This window comes from Manis javanica, chromosome 3 (genome assembly GCF_040802235.1).
Source record: "Manis javanica isolate MJ-LG chromosome 3, MJ_LKY, whole genome shotgun sequence".
Taxonomy (NCBI): domain Eukaryota; kingdom Metazoa; phylum Chordata; class Mammalia; order Pholidota; family Manidae; genus Manis; species Manis javanica.
In genome coordinates this window covers 164,050,172-164,065,444 of record NC_133158.1, presented here as the reverse complement: position 1 = coordinate 164,065,444, position 15,273 = coordinate 164,050,172, and the positions used below count along the sequence as shown (strand labels likewise).

Sequence of the window (15,273 nt, the reverse complement as noted above, 5' to 3'; positions counted from 1 at the left end):
TCCTTCCTTCCCACTAGATGGTTAGTTCCAAAAATGAAGAGATGACATTTGTGCTTTCACTGTGCTGAATTCAGAGCCTATTAGAGTTCCTAGAACATAGCAGGGGTGATTTGAAAAATAAGTAAGAAAAAATAAGGAAGGAAGGGAAGAAAGGAGGGATGAAAGGAAGGAAGGACAAGTGTAAGCAAGTTTATAATAGAGCAGTGAGAACAGTGTTATCCTGATTTTGTACATGTAAATACAACTACAGACATGAAGCCCAGGGTTTTAACTTGGATTCAGTAACTCATGCAGAGTGTTCATTCTACTGCAACTTATCAAAGAGGCAAAAATCTGTATTATCTTGGAGGAAATATAACATCTCTCATAAATTTATTTATCCAGAAGATTTAGAATATCTTATCTGTTTTTGTACTTGAACTCTCATATTAAAATTTGTTTTTTATGTTGTTAATTTTGTGAAGTGACTGCTAATCAAGGAGTTAATTACAATACTGGATTGCTCTAGAGGTGGAAAGAACTTGTTGAATCATTGCAAATTATATGCAGTATTCTAACTACTTTTGCACTATGTAGAATAAAAATGTTATTCTTCAATAAATCATCAGTTTAAACCAGTTAGTATATACTCTGTATTGTAACTGAATTGTCTCATTTAATATTCAAAACCTAGAGGAAAGGGCTACTGTTTTGTCATTTTATAAACAAATAAATTGAAATGAAAACTGCCAAATAATTTGTCTAGGGCGGAGAAAACACATTAACACCCAGATTATCTGGGGCCCACATTCCTCAAGATATGTACTATTTCAATAGAAAAGTTTAAAAGTAAAAAAGCAAAATCAAAACTTCCACAGAATGACTCATTCTTAACTTATCATTCACCTTTTTATCACATTAAAATTATAATTTTCACTACTTCTCATAGTCTTTCTTCCTTTCTTGCTTTCTTCCTTACTTCCTTTCTTTCCTCTTTCCTTTCTTTCCTTTCTTCTTTCTTTTCTTTCATTCACCCATGTGTTTAAAACATCCCTGCTATATTCCAGGAATGATGACAGGCACTGACAAACCAACCATGAAAAGACAAAGTGGTTGGCACTTTCGTTGTGCCAACCAACACAATGAAAGATAAACATTAAAAAATAGTTAAAATAATGTTTACCCACAAGAAACAAAATGATTAGTAACTTAGTTTTAAAATGTGTTCTTTTCTTAACTTAAATATACATTGGAAATATAGTTAGTTATCAGCAAAAGTTTTCTTCTCTATTTTAATACTCTTGGTATCACAAATTCCTTAATTCAAAAAAGATTTATTGCTCACTCCTCAAGATGATAGACTGGGACCTGAAGTTACAGCCATCAGTAAGTTGATACATCCCTAAGTCCTCTTACAAATTTCCATTCTCATTATCTTATTCTTTTATTAACCCATGAATTTATGAAATATTTGTTGAATAGCTATTGAATGAAGACTGGGAAACACTGGGTGCAGGTTTATTACTCTTGCCTTCAGGAAGCTTACATTCTGGTAAAAGTGATCAGGAATGTATGTCATTCACTCTCCACACATGGTAATTTGTTTTAAATGATATAAGATCATTTTGCAGTGGCATGAGTTATCAGAAAGAGAATTTTTGACTAGGGTGATCTTCCAAAGTTATAGAATTGTAATTGGAATGCCTTGATTATCAAGTTTACTTAAGGGATGAATGTAAACTGGCAGAACTGTGGGATTCACATATAAACCAAGTATAAAAATCAAATGAATAATCATATCTGACTTGATTGTTTATAGTTCATGATGCGTGATCAAAACCGAAACAGTTCCTTGCATTGTTCACCATGTAAGAACTTGTTTGTTGTGCTTCAGAAGATTTTAGACTGTTGAGAGTTAGGCTTGGGTTGATTAATGATTGGGTATTGAGTCCCCTATACAGAATTTTATTGTTAACAACCATTTGATCAATAAATATGAGAGGTGTACTCAGCACCACTCTTGCGCAGTTACGCCTTGAGTCCCCTGACTGGTCCTTTCAGATCTTCGATATCTCATCGCGTCTCATCCCTTATCTGCGGGTCAGAGGCAGGGAGCACCTGACAAGTGGCGCCCGAACAGGAACCCTGAAACTCAGAATGGGGGACAGTTGAAACTCAGAGCGGGGAAACTGAAGATCTTTGATCTGGTAAGACTCCCAGGAAAGTGCGCATAGGGACAGGGTCGAGATGTCAGGGACACTAAAATTGGGCCAAAATGAAACTAAAGCAGCTAAACTGGAGGATTACTTAAAATTACTCCGTGCTCTCCTAAAAACATCAGGAGTGAAAGCTTCCAAAAAGGACTTTGCTCAACTTCACAAACATATTAGAAAATATTGTTGCTGGTTGCCACCACAGGGAACCCTTAAACAAGCTGATTGGGATAATGTATTAAGAGACTTTTAAAAGGCTCACAGACAGGGAAATGCATCCCTGTGCCTGTTTGATCTTTATGTAATTTGATCACTTTTGCCTTGCAGCCTTTGCAAACTCCCCCACTGTCTGAAACCAGATCAGACACATACAAGCGTGAGAGAGAACTCTTAGATGATGTGGTGAAATCAAGTAAGTGATCTTCATCCCCACATCTGTTTGACTCCTCTTTGTCCTCCTCTTCCTCTTCCGAGACTGACGAATAGAGTTCTATTCGTTCCTCTCATCATAAAAAACCCTCGGCTCCTGTTCCTGCTGCGTCTGCCTTCATGGCATAAAGCCCAGAGGGAGGGTGATATATATATAGATGCTTATCTGACACCCTTAGTAGCACCAGTTAATTTAACTCCTTGTGGGCCAAATGAGGATCCCAATTTCCACAAGGAGGGGGTCAAAGCACTTTATATGCCTATTCCTTACAAGACCTTAAAACACTTTAAACAGGTTATTTCCTCTTATGGTTCTAATTCTCCATATGTTGTGGGTCTCTTGAGGGGGTTGGCAGAACAGGAAAGGATGATCCTTCATGACTGGGATTTATTGGCTCATAGTTTAGACTCTTCTGAGTTTTTACAATTTAAGATGTGGTGGTATGAGGAAGCAAAAGCACAAGCTTTGAGAAATCAGCACGCCAATCCTCCAATTCTTGTAACTGCTGAACAACTAGCAGGACAAGGAGACTGGCTGCAGTTAGAAAGACATACTGGGTATGATGACACATAGTAGGTGGACACTAAAAGGATTAATAGTAAGACCCGGGGTTATTGATCAGGATTATATGGGTGAGAATGAAATAATGGTATCATCTGAAAAAGAATTATATATACCTCAAGGAGAAAGAATTGCTCAATTACTTTTACTTTCCTATCTCCCACCTACAACAACACCTTATGAAAGGGGACAAGGTGGATTTGGAAGTACAAATAAACAAATATGGCTTAATACAAAAATCACATCTGACAGACCTCAATGCAAAATCAGTATTCAGGGCAAGTCTTTCATAGGATTATTAGACATAGGGGCTGATGTGTCTGTAATTGCTCTTAAACATTGGCCAAAAAATTGGCCCAAACAAGAAGAGCATATTCAATTTTCAGGTATTGTACAGCCTCTCAAGTATGGCAAAGTTCAGCTACCTTACATTGTCTAGGCCCTGAAAAACAATTAGCTTTGTTGAAACCTTTAATTGTTGATGTAGCAATTAATCTCTGGGGATGAGACTTGATGCAACATGGCATACTACACTGTCTTTTGATGAGCCTTCATCAATTCAGTCTTTTTCTTAGGGGTCATTGATACACAGCTGCCAGCTCCTATACCATTACAGTGGGCCACTCAGACGCCTGTTTGGGTGGATCAGTGGCTCCTCAATAAAGAAAAACTGGCAGCCTTACACACATTATTTCAAGAACAACTTCAGCTAGGTACATTAGAATTTTCCACAAGCCCATGGAATTCCCCTGTATTTGTTATAAAAAAGAAGTCAGAAAATTGGAGACTCTTATATGACTTAAGACAAATTAATGCAGTCCTTAAACCTATGGGACCTTTACAACAAGGCCTCCCTTCTCCAGCTGTGGTTCCAAAAGACTGGAACATGACTATCATTGATCTTAAAGATTGTTTTTTACAATTCCCTTAGCCGTAATAGGGAAAAGTTTGCTTTTACTGTCCCTTCCTTAAACTTGCAGTCCCCTTCAGAAAGATTACAGTGGAAAGTACTTCCTCAAGGAATGTTAAAACAGCCCTACAATTTATCAGAATTATGTGCATAGGGCTCTTCAGCCTATACGTGAAAAATGGCCCTAAGCTTTTATCATTCATTATATGGATGATATTGTCATAGCCCTACCTAAACATCTCTCTCTCAACACTATTCTCAATGAGACTGAAACTGAATTAAAACAATGGGGCTTTAAAAAGCCCCTGATAAAATACAAATACAATACCCAATGAATTATTTGGGGAATAAAATTCAATAATCCCTCAGAAAATTCAAATAAGGAGAGGAGGTCATCTTACAACTTTAAATGACTTTCAAAAGCTCTTAGAAGATATCAATTGGATCTGACCGTTATTAGGAATTCCTATTTATAAACTACAACATCTTTTCAATACCTTGAAAAGACCCCAGATCTTAATAGGCCTAAAGACAACCTCAAAGGCTGAAGAAGAAGTCAAGTGGATAGAACAACACATTCAAAAGGCTCAGTTATCAAAAATTGACTTACACAAACCCTTACTTTTATTAATTTACTTTACTCCCCATCCTCCAACAGGGATTGCTCTGTTGATGTGACGGTTGGTTAGAATGGATATTTTTGCAATATCAAACTAAACCCTCGTTACAACCTTACATTGACAAAGTAGCCTCCATTATTCTTAAAGAATGACAGAGACTAAGACAGATGATTGGTCAAGAAGACCCTTACTCCATTATTCTTCCATTATCTAAACAAAATATTATGCAAGTATTTCAAGAAAATACTCTTTGGCAAATTGCACTTTATGATATTTTAGGAAATATTGACTGTCATTACCCTAAGAATAAATTAGTTTCCTTTTTTTCAGTGCCATCAATGGATCCTTCCTCAAAAAACTTCTCTTAATCTATTATTAAATATACTGTTATCTGTTTTACAGATGGTACAAAATCTTTTAAAGCAGCCTATACGACTTGTTCTGGTTTGTCAAAAACTTTTCAAACGTCTTTTACTTCTACACAACAAAATGAGTTATATGCTGTATTGCAAGCTCTGCAAGATTTCCCAGATCCTCTTAATATTGTTACTGACTCTGCTTACGCTGCCTTTTCCGTTCCTCTATTAGAAACTGCGACATTGGGCACCGTACAATCTCCTGTTAACACTTTATTTTCTCAGTTACAGGTGTGTATCCATTAACATCTGCATCCCTCCTTCTTCACTCATATACGATCACATTCTAATTTACCAGGTCCTTTATCATACTGTAATGATAAAGTAGACAAGCTTGTTTCTTTAGTTAATTACTCACAAGCTCAGTGCTATCATGACCTGAGTCATGCTCCCTCCTTCACCTTACAAAATGTTTCTCTCTGCCTCTGAAGCTCAAAATATCTTGAATTCTTGTCCAACCTGTTCTCAAATCAATTCTCATTTACAAGCAGGAACCGTCCGCAGGGGAACACATCCTAACACCCTATGGCAAATGGATGTTACTATTTTTCCTGAATTTGGAACTCTCAAACATGTTTATGTTTCCATTGATGCTTATTCTTCCACTTGGTGGACCACAGCTTAACAGGAAAACGATCTCATCATGTTATTACTCATCTTTTACAAGGATTTGCAGTATTTGGTGTTCCTGCTACCATAAAAACTGACAGTGCTTCAGTTTACCTCTCCTCTATGCTAAAAAAAATTTTTCAGCTATATAATATCACTCATAAAACAGGCATTCCTTACAATTCTACAGTTCAAGCTCTAATTGAAGGTCATCATCTTACTCTTAAGCATTATTTATTAAAACAAAGAGCGGGATTACTTCCTGATATGATAAAATTAACTGCAAATCAATGATTAATGCATGCTTTACATATCCTTAATTTTGATCTTTTAAAGGGTGACAGATGATCGGCTATTGAAGTACATTTTTCTAATAATATTTATTTTCCTGAAACAATAGCAGTTCCTGTGTGGTGGTCTCCAATAGGTTCACAATGGTATAAAGGTCATATCAAAGTGTGGGGCAAAGGGTTTGTATTGTTACAGAGAGGATCAACGGCTGATTTGGTTACCCAGAAAACGAATTAAAATATGAAGAACTTCCAACATCAGCATCCTCTGGAAGAGTCATTCCAGAAGATGACCATCAAAAAACTTCAACAAAGGCCTGTACATCAGATACAGAAAATTGAAGCCCATCAAATGATAGTATCTTTGTTTTTATTCCCAATAATGGCACTTCTGCATGTACATACTACACAAGCTTGCATTATAACAGCAAGCGTAACTAACCCCCCTTATTTAGGCCATGGTGTAGTTCTTCATTGCTTATTTACTTGCTGCACTCCTGTGGGCCCTATTGTTTAGAAGAAGAATGGCAAAGAGATATATAGACAAAAGAATGGAGGAAGACTTGGATGGTATAATACAACTAATCAGTCTAAAAGAAATAATATTCACTGTGATATTTACAAAAGAGTTTCGACCTGAAATGATAATGGCAATTATTCTTGCAAGAAATTTCAAAAGGGAGCTCCTGACATATCACTCTCTCCAGAATATGAATTTTACTCACCTAACATGTGGTTCCAACTCACAAGTCAGAGATTGAACAAGTCATCTTTTTGTGTAGCAGGAGATTCCTCTATTAGTAGATTATTAAAGAAAATTTTGATAGGTATAGGACTCCCTTTCTCCGTGTTCACTAATATTTCGGGAATAAACATTACTCACCCTCCTAAAATTCTTACTTGTGAAGTTCAATTGAACTTACTTGTCAGTACTACTATAATTTCTGAATGTATATGTATTAATTGCACCCATATACCTTCCTACTGCAATTTTACCACTTGTGTAAAATGGCCTTTTGGATATAGACTTCCAAATGGCTGGGTATTCTTATGCAATAACAAAACATATCAAGCCTTCTCTTCACATTATCAAGGTGTTTGTGGTGTGGGGCATATTCTTCCTGCCCTTATAGACCATCCTGGATATAAACACAGGTGGGTTTCTCGAGCCCTGCCACATGATTGTGATGACAGCTTGAAGTTGGATCCTGTTGCTGTGGCTATTGCTGCTGCATTCATCTTGCTGGTTCATGGACTTGTCATAGGAATGAAGAAAGAAATATCCAAGCTGGCCTGTGCATACAGTAAAACAACAAATTTGACTGCTTCTATATTGTCTGAACTTAACCAAGAATTAGGAGAAGTACGAGTTGCCGTACTTCAAAATCACGCTACTATAGGCCATCTATTGTTAAAAGAACATATGGGATGTGAACAGTTTCCAGGAATGTGTTGTTTTAATTTATCTGATTTTTCTCAAACTATTCAAAATCAATTAGACAATATGCATCATATTATTGATAAATTTTCACAAATGCCTGGGTTACCAAACTGGTTTTCTTGGCTTTACTAGATATAGCCAGTAATTGTAGGTCTGCTTTTGTTATGTATCTGTATTGTTATTCTGTTAATGTGTGTATGCAATTTAATTAGTAGTTTGTTAAAACCTATACATGCTTACGTTACTTTACAAGAAGTTATGTCAAAGAAATAATCTTCTCATGTTTTCTTCCATCTGCTATTTCTATAGCTTTTCTTCTTCCTTCCTAATTACAGCCCTTTACTAGAATTCATGCCTCATATTTGGAATTACCAAGTATCATAATTCTTCCAAGTGATAAAGATACCTCAAGACAAGTGCTGGGCATAAATCTGCAAAGAAGTAAAAAGCTAACCTTTTCAAACAATATTGCTTCTCTCTCACTTACCAACTTTACATCTCCCTGGATGGCCCCGGAAGATGGCTGGTTAGCCAGAGATGGGTAAGATTCCTCAAGGGAGGAACAACCTAAGACAGGCACAGTCACAGGGGGGCCATCAGGTGAGAAAATGGGGGCCAACAGAGGTTAAGCTTAGAACCTCACCCCCCACCCCAGTTTTGAGAGAATTCTTCTGCACCTGTGGATGTTTTGTTGCCCTTGTCTAACTTGGATTAATACCTAGTCTATAGGCACAGACCTGATCATGTGCACTTGCCTTCTTACAGCACTAAATTACGCTTTCTGTCTTCATCTTGCATCTACCTACCACTTGAGCATTTTATTTAAAAAAATAAGGGGGAAATGTGGGATTCACATATAAATCAAGTAAAAAAAATCAAGTGAATAATCATATCTGACTTGATTGTTTATAGTTCATGATGCATGATCAAAACTGAAACAGTTCCTTGCATTGTTCACCATGTAAGAACTTGTTCACTACGTAAGAACTTGTTATGCTTCAGAAAATTTGAGACTGTTGAGTTAGGCTTGGGTTGATTAATGATTGTGTATTGAGTCCCCTACATAGAACTTTATTGTTAACAACCATTTGATCAATAAATATGAGAAGTGTCCTCTCAGCACCACTCTTGTACTGTTAAGCCTCGAGTCCCCTGGCTGGTTCTTTCAGATCTTTGATATCTCATCACGTCTCCTCCCTTATCTGTGGGTCAGAGGCAGGGAGGGACCAACACAGAACCATGGAGGAAAATTGTGCCAGATTCCAGAGAGAGAGGAAGACAGAATATTTTATAAGCAAGGCATGGTACTGAAGCTGTAGCAGCCAGTATGAGAATAAGAAAAGTGCAGCAAGTTTGCTATGCTACATTAAGAGGAACACTTTCATGAGCATGTAACAGTTTTGACACCAACAATTTTAATTATTCAAATTTTACTCAAAAAGTGTAGGATTTTAGAAATTATGGAAAAGAATGAATAAAAACCTCTATCTTCCACAGGAATAGCAGTAGACTTGTAACATGGCAAAGCTGACTAACACTATACTATATGGGTCTTTCTCCTTGTTTTCACCGTTTCCCATATCTTCAAGGGTGGGAAAAATCTCTTCAACCATGCATGAGCTCTACCTTGTTAATACTCTCTTCTTTGGCAGCTTTTTGAAATCTATTGGTATGGTTCATATAATATCTGATTTCCACTAATAAGATACTTTACATTAATTCATTTTTTTAATTACAGAAGAAAGTAAAAATGACTGGTTAGTGATCCACTGAAATCAAACATTTCTACTTTTCCACAATGTGGTATATACTTTTTAGATTACAAAAAAGGGTCAATGACATTTTAAAATATAGTCCTTCATGACCATCATTAACATATATACAAAAATGATTACCTGACATAGTGATGTTTGATTAAAATTGTGGTCAAATTACCATGGTTCTTCCTAGGTAGTTTGGAAGTAAATAATGTCACTATTTTAGTCTGACTTTTAAAAAAATTATGTACTAGTAGTATATAGTAGCTGTCAAATTTTTTAAGTTCAAAATGTTCTTTCTCATTGCTGTAGTACCTGATTAAATAAATTTAATTTCATTTATTATACATGCTATAATGTGTTTTTCTCACCCATTAGAATATTTAATAATTTTCTGGTCATATGTTAACAAAATGCAAAAAATTAAGATGGCAGAGTAGGAAGGCAAGGTGGAAATCTCTCACAAACACACCAAAGAAGCAGCTACAGCAAATCCAGCTAACTCTGAAATTGACCAGAAGACTGCAGAACAGACCATCTATACCTGGGGGAGAAGAGAAGACCACACAGAAAGGAGTAAAGTGGCAGAGCCCCAGTTAAGTGGGACCCAAGCACTTCCCCATCCCAGTCCACAGTGGAGAGAAAGAGGAACAAAGCAGGGAGGGGACAGGCGCTCAAGAACTCTGCATATCTGGCCCTAGAGATCTGCTCTGGGAGAGATCACATTGCATTGGGATCTGGTGATTAGCAAGGGTGGACAGCAGTAACAGTTGCAACACACTGGGAGGCTGAAACTTCAGCTGCATGTGGAAGACAGGCATGCTCCACCAGTTCTGCTGAGAACCAAAACAGAGGTGGCAGTTTGAAAGATTAACCAGCAGCGGGAAGGGTGCCAGAGGGATAAGGGTTGGATGGAGCTATCACAACAGGAAAAAGGGCAGGAGGATGATGGTTTCCAACTGCTCTCTTGCTCAGCAGGTTGAATATGCTCAAGAGTTCCAGAAGCTACATCCCCTTGCTAACAGTTTGGCTCTGGGGCATGTCTCTGTACACCAACTGGCATGCCAGCTCACTAGGCCTTACAGTGTCAGATTTTCCTCCCTGGAAGGCAGACAGAGATTTTCCCAGCTTTCTTAACCTTGTCTCAGCCCAATTAGAGAGGCACCAGCAAGAGCTGGTTCCTACTGCTTCCTTGGTGCCTTCACATGCCTGCCCCAAGACTGAGTAACACCATGCCAAACCATAAACCAAGCAGCCCTTCCATCACTGCAGGGCAGGCAGATAGTGACCCTGCTCACAATCATCCCAGCAGAAGGCAATGCTCTACTCACAAAGTGCCTTCGAGACAAACTGCAGGCAACTGAATCAGACCACTGCTCATAGACACACAGAAAAGAGTACACACACATTGCCCACCAACAGCAACTGGAGCTTCTCCACAAAGAAGAACCAGGTATGAGACAGTAAAGTGTCTTGAACTTGTGGGCAACACAGGAACATAATGAAGCTGAGGAACAGGAAAAAATAATTTCTAGAAATGAATGATAAGAGCTGAATGACCAATCCAAACAAAACAATATTTGCATAATAGGGGTACCAAAAGGAGAAGAGAGAAACAAAGGGCTAGAAAGTCTCTTTGAGGATATAATTGTTGAATCTTCCCCAGTCAGGAAGGAAATAGGCACACGTATCATGGAAGCAGAGAGAGCCCATAACAAAAGGAACCAACCCGAAGAGGACAACACTGAGACATGTAATCAAAATAACAAAAGATTACAGGTGTGAGAAAGTATTGAAAGTATCCAGAGAGAGAAAAAAGATGATTTATGAAGGAAACCCCATCAGGCTATCAGCAGACTCTTAGCAGAAATTTTATACACCAGAAGGGAGTAGAATGAAATATTTAATGTATTGAACCAAAAGGACCCTCAACCAAGAATACACTATCCAGCAAGTTTATCATTCAAACTTGAAGGAAAGGGGAGGAGCCAAGATGGCGGCGTGAGTAGGGCAGCGGAAATCTCCCAAAACCATATATATTTTTGAAAATACAACAAATACAACTATTCCTAAAAGAGAGACTAGTGGATACAGTACAACAGCCAGGCTACATCTGCATCTGCGAGAACTCAGCATCTCACAAAGGGGGTAATATACATGCCGCAGCCCAGTGGGACCCAAGTGATCCCCCCATCCCAGCTCCTCGGTGGGAGGAAAGGAGTCAGAGAGGGGAGGGAGTGAAAGCCCAGAACTGCTAAACAACCAGCTCTAGTAATCTGCACCAGGAGTGCAGACACACAGTGCACAGTGTGCTGGATATTAGAGAAACGGAAAAGCAAAAATCTGTGAGCGGGTACCCGCAACCAGCTCCCCTGGGACAAAAGAAAGGAGAGTGCTTTTTAAAAGTCTTAAAGGGACAGGGACTTCACTGCTGGGTGGAATCATCCTGGCACACTCAGCCCAGCAGCTGGGAATCCCGGGGAACTCCAGGCACCCTAACCCCCTGGGTGGCAGTGTAGCTCTGAAGCCCCTCACAGCAATGAGCAGCCTGCCAGTTCCCCCAGCCGGCATGGCCCCTGACACAGCGGACCAGAAGCCTGACAGCAGTGGTGGCAGAGTGGCATGGGAGTTGGCACGAGAGATGGCAGCAGCGGAGTGGCCCAGGAGCAGGCACACAAGCCAGCGGCGGCGGCGGTGGCAGCAGAGCGGCCCAGGAGTGGGCACGTGAGCCAGTGGTGGCCGAACAGCCCTGGAGAGGGTGTGTGAGCTGGAGGCAGCAGCTGAGCAGCCTGGGAGCAGGCGTGCGAGCATGTGGCAGCTGGGTGGCCTGGGAGTAGCCGCGTGTGGTGGTGGTGGCAGCAGAGAGGCTGGGGAGAGGCCGCATGCACCCATGGTGGCAGTCCAGTGGCCGGGAGCAGCTGTGCCCCCAGCAGCCACCCAGAATCTCCTCTCAGTGCACAGCCACCGAGGCCAGACCCAAAGGCTGCTGCCAGCATGCAGCTGCCCGGTGCAGGCAGTAGAAACCTGGGCAAGGTGCAAAGGGGCGCTGCTCTCACAGAAGAGCACACCCATTGTGCCTACCACTCCCTGCAGGGCTCTGGGCTACCCTGACACCGACCCCACCCATGGCAGCTTAGGGGATTAACCCAGAGGCTGCTCCAGAAGTGCGGGTAACTGACACAGGCAGCGGAGAAGGGCAAGGTGACCAGCAAACAGGAAAGGACTTTGGTCTCCCAGCTGACACACACGCTACCTGCCTGCAGCTACCTCTATCGCCATGAAAAGGCAGAAGAATTTGGTCCAGTCCAGAGTTACCCAGACAACCCCCAAGAGAGGGCCTGGGGAGATAGACTTAACCAATCTTCCTGAAAAAGAATTTAAAATAAAGGTCATAACCATGCTGATGGACCTGCAGAGAAATATGCAAGCGCTAAAGGAGCAAGTAGCAAGGGAGAATATGGAAATAAAATAACCTCTGGAAGGTCCTAAGAGCAGACTGGATGAGGTACAAGAGGCCACTAATGGAATAGAAATCAGAGAAAAGGAATACAGAGAAGCTGAGGCAGAGAGAGAGAAAAGTATCTCCAGGAATTAAATAATTTTAAGAGAACTATGTGACCAATCCAAACAGAACAGTATTCGCATTATAGGAGTACAAGAAGAGGAGAGAGAAAAAGGGACAGAAAGTGTATTTGAAGAAATAATTGCTGAAAACTTCCCCAAACTGGGGGAGGGAATAGTCTCTCAGACCAGACCATGGAAGCCCATGGAACTCCCAACACAAGGGACCCAAGAGGACAACACCAAAACACATAATAATTAAAATGGCAAAGATCAAAGACAAGGACAGAGTATAAACAGCAGCCAGGGAGAGAAAAAAGGTCACCTACAAAGGAAAACCCATCAGGCTATCATCAGACTTCTCAACAGAAATCTTGCAGGCCAGAAGAGAATGGCATGATATATTTAATGCAATGAAACAGAAGGGCCTTGAACCAAGGATACTGTATCCAGCACGATTACCATTTAAATATGAAGGAGGGATTAAACAATTCTGAGACAAGCAAAAGTTGAGGGAATTTGCCTCCCACAAACCACCTCTACAGGGTATTTTAGACGAACTGCTCTAGATGGAAGCACTCCTAAGGCTAAATAGATGCCAACAGAGAAAATAAAATCACACTGAAGAAAGCAGACCAACCAAATACTAAAGGCAAAAAATAAAATTAACTTCTCACAAAAGCAGTCAAAGGAAACACAAAATAGTACAGAATAAAACACCTAACATCTAAAGAATGGAGGAGAAAGAATAAGAGGGGTGTGGGATTGATGGGGTTAATACATAATTCAAGTAATATAGAAATCAAATGTATAAGTACACATGACTTGATTGTTTTTCCACACACTCTGTTGATGTGTAATCAAGGACTGAGTGATGAGAACCAAAGCAGTTTTCATGGCTCGGAGCCATCTTCAGTTTTGGTATCCTTGAGAAGCGTCGCATCCTTGGGCTAGACTCAAGGCCAGAGAATGATGTTTGAGTTCATTGTAAGTTCATTTATTCAATAAATAGGAGAAATGCCTTCTCGGCATTGCTCTTGAGCTGTTATGCCTTGAGCCCCCTGGCTGGTCCTTTCAAATCTTTGACAACTCATCGCATCTCCTCCCTTGTCTGCAGCTTAGAGACAGGGAGGGGACCCACAAGTGGCACCAGAACAGGGATGGGTGAAACTCAGAACAGAGACCATTGAAACTCAGAAGAGCAACATTTGAAATCAAGAGTGGGGAAGCTCTGCTCGGGCGACCCTTGAAAAGCAGAGCAGGCAGGCTCCGAAGATCGTCGATCCGGTAAGACTCCTGAGAAATCACATGTAGGGAAAGGATAGAGACATCAGGGACACTATAATGGACCAAACTGAAACCAAAGCAGCTAACAGAGGATTATTTAAAAGTGCACCGTGCCCTCCTAAAAACATCAGGAGTGGAAACTTCTTAAAGAGATTTTGCTCAGCTTTATAAATATGTTAAGAAATAATATTATTGGTTGCTTCCACAGGGAACCCTCAGACAAACTGATGGGAGTAATGTATTAAAAGATTTCAAAAAGGCTCACAGACAGGGAAACATTATCCCTGTGCCTGTTTGGGTGGATCAATAGCCACTTAATAAAGAAAAAATGGCATCCTTACACATGTTAGTTTAAGAACAGCTTCAGCTAGATAGATAAGAATTTTCCACGAGCCCCTGTATTTGTTATAAAAAGGAAGTCAGGAAATTGGAGACTCTTACATGACTTAAGGCAAATTAATGCAGTTCTTCAACCTATGTGACCTTTACAACAAGGCCTCCCTTCTCCGGCTGTGATTCCAAAAGACTGGAATATGGCTATCATTGACCTTAAAGGTTGCTTTTTCACAATTCCTTTGGCCATAACAGATAGGGGGAAATTTGTTTTTACTGACCCTTCTTTAAACTTACAGGCCCCTTCAGAAAGATTTCAATGAAAATTGCTTCCTCAAGGAATGCTAAAGAACCCCACAATTTGCCAAAATTATGTGCATAGGACCCTTCAGCCTTTATGTGGGAAATTGCCCTCAGCTTATATCATTCATAATATGGATGATATTCTCATAGCTCTACATAAACATCTATCTCTTACTACTATTCTCAATGAGGCCAAAGTTGAATTAAAACAATGGGGCTTATAAATAGCTCCTGATAAAAAACAAATACAATACCCAATGAATTACTTGGGAATAGAATTCAAGAAAATTCAATAATCTCTCAGAAAATTCAGACAAGGAGAGATAATCTTAAAACTTTAAATTATTTTCAAACATTATTAGGAGTTATCAATTGGATCTGACCGTTACTAAATATTCCTACTTATAAACTGCAACATCTCTTCAATACTTTGAAAAGACCCTCAGATCTTAATAGTCCTAGAGACTTAACCCTAAAAGCTGAAGAACTCAAGGAGGTAGAACAACACATTCAAAAAGGTCAATTATTGAAAATTGACTTACACAAACCTTTACTCATTAATT

General features: G+C 39.7%; 1 long non-coding RNA gene across 1 annotated transcript in view; it reads left to right on the top strand.

Annotated features, from left to right (window-relative positions):
• LOC118968869 (uncharacterized) overlaps positions 1 to 8,588 on the top strand; it is a 48,671-nt gene extending 40,083 nt beyond the window's left edge. The window contains exons 2-3 of the long non-coding RNA XR_005056714.2: positions 2,041 to 2,186; positions 2,520 to 8,588. This is a non-coding gene — a long non-coding RNA (uncharacterized lncRNA). The remainder of the gene's footprint in view (positions 1 to 2,040; positions 2,187 to 2,519) is intronic.
• The last annotated feature ends 6,685 nt before the right edge of the window (positions 8,589 to 15,273 follow it).